The sequence below is a fragment of the Pinus tabuliformis genome, chromosome J (genome assembly GCF_031772625.1).
Source record: "Pinus tabuliformis cultivar Carrire ecotype Pingquan chromosome J, CPIR1, whole genome shotgun sequence".
Classification (NCBI taxonomy): Eukaryota; Viridiplantae; Streptophyta; class Pinopsida; order Pinales; family Pinaceae; genus Pinus; species Pinus tabuliformis.
Genome location: NC_142295.1, coordinates 759,066,865 through 759,076,707, shown reverse-complemented (window position 1 = coordinate 759,076,707; position 9,843 = coordinate 759,066,865). Strand labels below are relative to the sequence as shown.

The 9,843-nt window shown below is 35.4% G+C and overlaps 1 pseudogene; it reads left to right on the top strand.

Annotated features, from left to right (window-relative positions):
- Positions 1-431: 431 nt before the first annotated feature.
- LOC149228942 (protein PIN-LIKES 6 pseudogene) lies at positions 432-1,030 on the top strand (annotated as a pseudogene).
- Positions 1,031-9,843: the final 8,813 nt, after the last annotated feature.

Here is a 9,843-nt window from a genome sequence, read left to right as displayed (position 1 = left end):
GAAGCTCCAATGAATAATAAATATGCCAAGTACATAGGCATGAAGAGAAAAATTCATTTTATAGTCAGAGGAGAGCTTGTAATAGATCCTGTACAAATTACAAAGTGATACATTTTTACATACTTCAAAATAGATGTTCTTGTGGTCTCGTGTCTTCCTTGAGTCATTATATATATACATCTGAAGTAGGATGGCCTCATCTGTCTTGAATGTGAATAATTATTTGAAGTTTATTATCCTCTTTTAATGTTTCCTAAGATTATATCATATATATTCACTTACATTTGGGGGTGGTAAAGAAAACTGGAGTACTTTTGGGAACAATGGGAATGTGCCTCTCATATTGATTGGTGTAGCATGCAGAGATAAAAACAATCCTTTTGGTGTGATATGAAATAAAATTGGAAATGTGTATATATCATTTGGTGATTATGTACACCTGTTTATTCCATCTTCTTGCACCTCCTCCAGCAAGCAGCGTGAAGGGAAGACTTGAATTCGAAGCTGACATGGATAAAATAGATATAGACACCATTGAATCTATGAGGATCCCCTTGCTGACCGCTAAATAAGGAATTATTGAAAATAAGCTAAAACCATTGTATTGATGCTCGAGGGAAATGCAGGCCATTTCTCAAGTATATTTTCTTTGGAAATGCTTGAAAATAAAACAATTACTTCAACCACTGATAATAGATTTAGTCCTTGCATTGGTCATTGAAATTATTCCATTTTTGAAGAAATTAATCTTGATAAATGACACTCCTATTTTATTTATTAGTGACAACTACATCATCCTTAAGGGTGTTATGGTTCCATGCATAATGTTGGCTCTAGGTGGCAACCTCACTAGAGGTTCATTAATTCAAAGCTTGGGCCGCAGACAACTATAGCCATTATAATTTCTTGATTATTCTTAGTGCCTCTAGTTGGTCTTGGAATCATCACTTCAGAATATAAATTAGACTGCCTACCTACTGGTGAAAAAATGTTCTGATTCGTTCTAATACTCTAGAACATAATTCCCTAATCATTTCGATCTTTCTTCCAAATACAACATGCGACAAGATTGAGTTTTCATTATTAGTGATGATAACATATTTTGATGGTTTTGAAAGAGATATATTGTGAGTGAATTGATCTGCAAGAACTTATAAATGCATCACTTATAGAAATATACACCATCGAATTGGGTGTCAGAGTGAGCCTTTGATTATATATAGACTTAGTTTGAACTTAACGCAACGATTGGATTGACATTGGATCACATCAATCACAACTACAAGATTAAAGGCTACTTGCACCCATTCCAAGATTGTATGTTGCACTACTTCAATCAAAGTTATATCACATCCACTCAAATGAAGGAGATCACATCAATTCAGCCGAGCGTTGTTTGGATTTTCACGAAACAAACCTAAGGCTGCAATGAGTATACTCCATCTCCTCAAGTGAAGTAACTCGTAGCTATGTCCACAAAGGATTGTATCCATTTCTAATAAAAGTTACTTGCAACAATTGCCAACAATATTTTCTCTCGCAGGTTAAAGTTAAAGAAATATCAATCCTCCAGTGAAAATGGGAAGCCCTAGTCAGAGGGCTGAATACCTATGCAAATTTGGTGTGGAAACATATTTGCAGGCAAATCAATATCGACATCATCGTTTATACATACAGGCAGCAGAAGAAGAAGTATTTAAATTACACTCCTCTAGTTCAAGGCAGTTGTGACATTTTGGGCAAATTATTGACGATAATACCTTGTTCGGAATCAAAGTTGTGAATAAGTCATGACCATGGCTAGTATGGTGTCATTTGTATCTCTCTGTTGGTCTACCGAGGGGCTGATTCAATAGCCCAAATAGGCTAAGTTAGTTTCCCAAGGAATCAAGTCCTGGAGCTGCATGTGGAGGATTCATTCTGAAAACAAATATGCAGCCGAAAATTCAATGAAAATTGGGCACTTGGATATTTAGATCATGCTTAAGCATGAATAATCATGACAAACATTAATTTGGCAGCACTATTCATGTGTATATCAAACACATATATGTCATCAGTAATCCAAGATACCTCTGCCTAGATATGATCCAGTAATTTGAAATAGAAGCATGACAGAGATGTGCCCTAGTCCCTTCTTCTAAAGAATATTTTAAATCATGTCAATGTCAAGCATTCCTCTGAGTCCTTTAGTCATTTGCATTAAAGGAATGAAATTTGCAAACTTCATTAAATCTCTTCATTCTCACCTAAAGTTTGATCTGCCTACAGTGGCATATGTTTAGTGCTTTGATATTCTGCCTTGAATGACTGGTTATATCTACAGTCATGTGTTGCTTTCACCCGACCTATTTAAGTTGAAGAAGCGAAAAGGAATCAAAATTAAGATCTTACCATTTTCACAATAGCCGCGTTGTCAATTAGTCTCTCTATACAATAGCTTTATTGTCATACAACAACAAGCTTTAGGGTTTCATCACTATTACCCCTCAGCAGTTGCTCAGATCTGCCACTATACATCTTGTGAAAAATTCCTAATGATAAATCCTCCTGTGAACCTATTCAATATATACGTGCGGTGAGGAACCTCAAAAGATCATTCACCACAGCATTAGCTAGCATGATATTATCATTGTATTAAGTGAATGGTTTGTTGTCTAGCAAGTATCAGTTTTGATTTTTTTTTTCCAACTAGCCAAAAAACAAAGAAAAGAGGTTGAAGAGACAAGGGCAAGGGAAATATGGAAATATTCCTATGGTGCATTGATGAAGACATCAAATGATAGGGAGAGTTGAAAGGTTCAATATTTATTACATTTGGTTTTTGTATCAACTGAAAGAAAAATTTAATAGGACCATATGATCAATCCTCTTACCTCCATTGAGAAGAACTGTTGAGGTGAATTTCCATGAAAGATTTGTAGAGAGCTTGCAATATTTCCCTCGTATCCTTCAAATACTTCACTCATTCCCCAACCTATTCAAACAATAAATCCAAAACAAATTATGGATCAATCGGGAAGATCAATCGAACAAATCCGCCAATGTCCCCAGGCATACTTGAGAAATCTCCTTGGAAAGTAATATCATGATGTGCTATGCTCTGTTGGCCTTATTTTGCGAAAAAATGGTGAGAAAGCAGATGATCAATTAGCAGATCTAGTAGCTCTTTAGTAATTGTCAAATGTAAGGAGATGGTAGAGAGCACACTAACCCCAAGAATATAAATATGTAATAGGATATTTATGGGACTATGGCATCCTTGATGGGTTGTCTCCTTTTCTTGTCGTTGGCAAGAAATGCAAGGAGACAGTAGAGAGCACAATCCCCAGGAGTATAGATCTGTAATAGGATCTTTATGGGACTAGAGAATCCTTAATGGGTTGTCTCCTTTTCTTGCCATTGGTGACCCCATGGTTTGGAAGTATTGAGCTTATTAAGTTTTATATTTAAGACTATTTCAGAAAGACCCCTTTAGTTATGGAGAGGGAGAGGAGCCTACTTTAGGCTGGGCATTGGGGCCTTTAGACTTTAAAATAATAAAGAGCTACGATCCGTCAGTTGATTGCGAGGAATGCACTGAGCGTAGTAACTTGCTTGGCTGGGCGCGCTTAAACTCTAACTTCCGATTCAAGTTTTTAGTTTTCAGAACGACATAACCCATCTGCATTCATTATATTATAAAGCATATACACAAACATTGTCAAATTTACACGTTGTCTATACTGATTTGCCGATTTCAATCCCTTCCCTTTTCGAAAGTTTGAAATCCATGGCTCAGCCTGAACTCAACCATCATGTGTGTATACTTCAAATACTAAACACTATACTTCAGAAAATGTGCAAGATTGTCATTTTCCACAATGTCCTAGACGTCGCATAAAAGAATTATACTGTCCATTTCACAATCAACTCAGCTAGAAAAACTCATAAACTTCAATAATCCACAAAGATTTGGTTAAGCTCAAGTGGAGGCCATGCCGATCAAAACCATATGGGAAAAAAAATGAAGCATAACACAGTTCAACCTACCCATGACCACTACCACAATGTGATTTAGATGTTAAAATAACAGAACATGTGAATGAATTTAGCTTGTGAGCATCAATTGAAAAAACCTTGGAAACCCCATTGTAAATTTCCCCGCCAACAAGTTTAAACTGCCAATGCCCTAAAATCCTACACCCTGAATTTGTTTAGTGTAATCAGACGGTAGAAACAATTTCATGGAGGGGAGGAACACAAACCTTTTTCTGTGCGTATCGCTGGAGACAGCGGATGAACTTCGACCTTGAACGAGAACCTGGCCTTTTACTTTTTTTACACTTATTTGTTCTCAAACTCTCCCACATGCTCTTCTCTGTTGGCCTTCTTTTGCGAAAAATGGTGGGAAAGCAAATTAATAATTGTAATCTTAAACTCTTCTTTTACTTTTTTTTACACTTATTTTTTCTCAAACTCTCCCATCCTGCCTCCAAACATATAGAAACCCAAGTAAAATAACAATCTTATTTTGAACTTTTATTTATATCTGGTTTTTATTTTCTTTATATATCTAATAACATTATTAATTTATATTATAAATTATAAATTTTATTTAGAGTGGACATATTTATCATATTATTTAAACAATAATATTTTGTGATTTATGGTGCTTTTTTAATCATTTTTTTTTAAGAAGTTTTTCTAGTTCAAAGACATGTAATGAGTTAATTTGAGTGGTTGAGTATTGTAGATTACAAGTAGGAGGTTGTGGTATTAAGTCCCTTGGATATCATCCTCATAGTTTAGATATTATTTTAGGAATGAGGAAAATTATCTGGTGAATTTTCTATACATTTATATAGAAAAAATATATTATTATAAAGAGAACACTCTATTGATATGAAATTTATATTTTCTTTATTATACTTTTAAAGGATATTATAAAATAATGGTTCCAATGTTTTTTGAGAAAAGATGGATCTTTGTTGTTGTTGCACTTTTTTCAGACAACAAGTAAAGTTTGTGTACTCTCTTTCTTTCTCCCAAGGGTTTTCACTATCTCGACTATCAAACAGTGGGTCCTGTCAACAATTAATTCTATCTCGCCACAGTTTGGAACAGAATTTGAATTAATTCTCTCCCGCCACAATTTCGAAAGGAAGTTGATATTGTTTATTATGAGCTCAATCATGTCTAGAGGATGCATTAAATCCCAGGATGAATTTACAGGTTACACTTCATTGTCTTGACAGATCATCTCCAACCAAATCACGATGTGTTTCCAAAATGGATGGTGTTCCAAGGTAGATATTTAATCTGAGCATGAGTTGTCCAAGGTTGTTTTCGTTTCGAGAAAAGATAGTAGTGCAAAAGAGCTAAGCTCTCATTCTAGCTTTGAGGTAGTAGTTATCCCTAAGTCTCAACCAAACTCCCTTTCATTTAAGCCTTTTAAGCCTCTTTTGGTCCCCCATGGTTCGAGAGCTTTGCCTAAGCCAAAGTTCTATGTTAGAGTGAAACAAGATAAGTTTTCAATGGTCATTGGTAAGGATATCAAGTTCGAGGACATCCCAAACTTGTTAGAAACTACTTTGGTAGGAAGATTTTATGGTAAGACAATGCAAAAGGCATCTCTCATGGCATGGGTTTTGGACAATTGGATGTTAGCCATGGGTTATATGTCAGTTTTCCATGGATTTGTTCACAGTTGGATATTCTTTCAATTTTGGTTGAGGGGGGACTATAATAAGATCAAGGAGGCATAATGGGATTGGGGTCCGTCGGGCCTAGTCTTGGAAACATCACTAGTGGATTGTGATCTCGCTCGCAAAAACCTCTCGGTGCAACAACTTTGGGCTATATTGTCAAACCCTCCCCTTGTCTTCTAGATAGAGGAGGCCCTTCACATTATTGGCAAGAAGTTTGGTAGATTTATTTCTCTGGACCCTAATTAGTATGTTTCAATTAATAGGCATTGGGTCTGAATTCTAGTCAAAGTATATATCAAAGATATTTTATTGAAGGTCATTAAATTGGTTTACGAGGAAAAAGTCTAGACTGATAACATTGATTATTGGAAAATCTCATTTCATTATTTCAATTGTTACAAAGTTGGACATGTTCAGACCTAGTGGTTAGAGTTGAAGAAACTTTTCTCCGACAACAAGTAAAGTTTTTCATGTACTCTCTTTCTTTTTCCCAAGGTTTTTTACTATCTTGGTTGTCGAAAAGTGGGTCCTATCAAAAATTAATTACATCCCGCCATAGTTTCGAATGGAAGTTGATATTGTTAATTGTGAACCCAATCATGTCCACCAGAGGCATTCAAATCCTAGTATGAATTTACAAGCGACACTTCATTGTCTTAATAGATCATCTCCAACCAAATCATGAGGCGCTTCCAAGATGGATGGTGTTCTAAGGTAGATATTTAATTTGAGCATGAGTTTTCCAAGGTTGTTTTCGTTTTGAGCAAAAATAGTAGTGGAAAAGAGCTAAGTTCTCATTCTAGCTTTGAGGTAGTAGGTATCCTTAAGTCTCAGCCAAAATCCCTTTCATTTAAGCTTTTTAAGCCTCTTTTGGTCCCCCATGGATCCAGATCTTTGTCTAAGCCAATGCTCTATGTTGGAGTGAAACAAGATAATTTTTTAATGGTCATTGGTAAGGATATCAGGTATGAGGATATCCCAAACTTGTTAGAAACTACTTTGGTAGGAAGATTTTATGGTAAGATAGTGCAAAAGGAATCTCTCGCAGCATGGGTTTTGGACAATTGGATGTCAGCCCTGGGTTATATGTCAGTTTTCCATGGATTTGTTCGCGGTTGGATAGGCTTTCAATTTTGGCTGAGGGTGGACTATAATAAGATGAAGGAGACAGAATGGGATTGGGGGCCATCGAGCCTAGTCCTGGAAACATGGTTGGTGGATTTTGATCTCACTCACAAACATATCTTGATGCAACAACTTTAGGCTATATTGTCGAGCCCTCCCCTTGTCTTCTAGACGGAGGAGGCCCTTCACAATATTCGCAAGAATCTTGGTATATTTATTTATGTGGACCCTAATTGGTATGTTTTGATTAATAGGCATTGGGTTTGGATTCTAGTCAAAGTAGATATAAGAGAGTGTTTATTCAAGGCCATTGAATTAGTTTACAAGGAAAAAGTCTAGACCCATAAGATTGATTATTGGAAAATCTCATTTCATTGTTTCAATCATTACAAAGTTGGACATGTTCAAACCCAATGGTTAGAGTTGAAGGCTCCCATTTTGAGGAAAAAGAGAATTTGGAAGAAAGTTTGAACCAAAACCTACATTTTCAAATAATCAAAAAGTTCATGTCAGGTTGGAACCTATCCTTAAGGTTTAGTGAGAAGTTCAAGTAAACATTATGCCTCCTTTTGCTAAGATTAATTCCCCTTCATATTCTTCTTTGGTTTTATCTCTTCATATAAATTATTTTACTTTGATGGACTTCCCTATTATTTTGCATTCTCCTCTCCATCTTCCCTCTCTTGTCCTTGCCCCTTCTATTCCTAATCTTATCTCCCCCCCTTTGACCTTGAATTGTCAAGCCTCCCTAAAGAGGTTCAAATTGTAGTGAATAAGCCTAAACATTCAAATTTCCCCAGCACTCTCAAGCCTAAGGTTAGACTAATGGAAGAATGTTTATCGAAAGGAGGATTAGCTTCAAAACCACAAATCTCAAATGGAGCAGGTTGAAAATCTCACCTTCTTAACACTTGAAAATCTCATCTTCTTAACACACAACAAAAATCACGACAAAATATTAAAAGGGGAAAAGGAAAAGGAAAATGAAAGACCTTTCAAAGAGGTTGGGAAAAAATAGGACTTGCAGGAGGCAAGCCTATGATTGCAATAAGGGGTTGGGAAAAAGTAGTTTCAGATAAAGGGAGACTTTGGGCTATGCACAACACTATTTTTTCAATGACTTGGTTGGGTTCCCAAATCGAAAAAAAAGTAAGGCTATCTATAAGGGCATGATAACTAGGGAGTTCCAAGGTGTGCTAGGGAATGACAAGAAGTGCTAACACATGTGAGACAGTTCCAAGACATGTTAGGCATGCCAAGACATGCCAAGATGTGCCAGGTTCTAGGGTGTGGCACCAACGCATGTTAGGGAGTGCTAGGGAAACACAAGGGAGCACTAGTTTCAATTGCATGGAAATGAATGAATAAGAGTGTGTGATAGGGAGTGTTAGCGAGTTCCAAGTGTGCTAAGGAGGATCAACCCCACCAAATTTAAGCACACTAACCCAAGGATAACCCAAGGATCTAGTGACCCAAATTGCAACCAGATACAAAACCCATTTCAAAATACTCAACCCAGATGATTTCTAAGGAAATACATGTGTCAGATACTGAATTCAGCAAAACCCATTCCAAAAAAAAGAAACAACCCGGTTTAATTCTAAGGAAAATATGCACTAGAGCTACAAACCTGTATTTCTGTCGACCCCCGGCATAAACCTCTACCTAGTACTTGGTCTTACATGTATCTAAGGGATACAATATGGTAGTGCTGATGAGCCCTACTATGGATCCTGAAGTTGTGTTTGTCAAAGATTCAAAATCAACCCCCATTGCATATAAATTCCACTGAATAAGATCTCTAATCTGCTATATATATATATATATATATGTGTGTGTCTACTGTGGGGGTACAAAATCAGGTATTCAGAACCCAAAGTGCGAATACAGAAAATTGATGATTGATGCTGGAAGTCCAATAATAAGAAGTTGGGTTGCTTGCAACTGAGATTCCAAATCAAAACAAAAAATCTCCCTGAGGGATTAGAACAGAGAAAAATCAACATGTTTAACTAATCCAATATATGGGAGTTTGATGCAAGTGATGACGATGGCTCTTGACTTACCTAGCTATTAGTTACGTCGAAGTTCAGATTGTAGTGGTTGTTGACGATTCTAATGGTGTGGTACATGGTAGCATTGGATGTTTGGTGTCTCAATTAACCAAGCTCTGAAAAGTTCGACTGGATCCCTGTTCTGGTTTAGATTGAAGTTAGAGTTTTTTTATGAAGCTAATTTTAAAATTGGGCGAGACTGTTTTATGTAACTACATGTAATGGTTCACAACACTATTCAATGAGGTACTATGCACTAGTCGAGTGGACTTGGAATTGGAATTCAACATTGTTATTAGATTTATTTTAGATTTGGATTAATCAAGTATTCAAGAATTTAGATAGGTTAAATTTCTTCTTCTTTTTTTATAAGGAATTTTTTTTTTATTTTCGTTTATAGAAATGAGATATATATATATATATATATATATATATATATATATATATATATATATATATATATATATATATATATATATATATATATATATATATATATATATATACTTTGGTATTTCATTGTTAATGTTTTTGAATGCCATATATTAGATTTTAAAATAAAATGGTTAAATTTCTAATTATCTTATTACTCTAAATTATAGTTCTTTTATTTCTAAAAATTGTCTACTATATCAATTTTGACAAAAAAAGCTTAAAGTTTTTTATGATGACAAATATAACATATATGATTCAAACATGACAAAAACATATCATGATCTACGAAAATTTTCATGGACAGATGACAAATAAACGAGATGAAGGAAAAAAATTCAAGGGCATCCCTTTATAAGTTAAAACTCCCTGAGTTGCAAAAGGATTCCTTTGTCGAAAACTGAGTAGAAAATCCTCCTTGGCACATAGTTGCATCCCTTCTTTGATAGGAGATCTACCACTTGATTCTACTCTCTATAGACATTATTAGAGGCCAGTCTTTGAAAGGTATTCATCAAATATCTTATGCATTGCATCCAAAA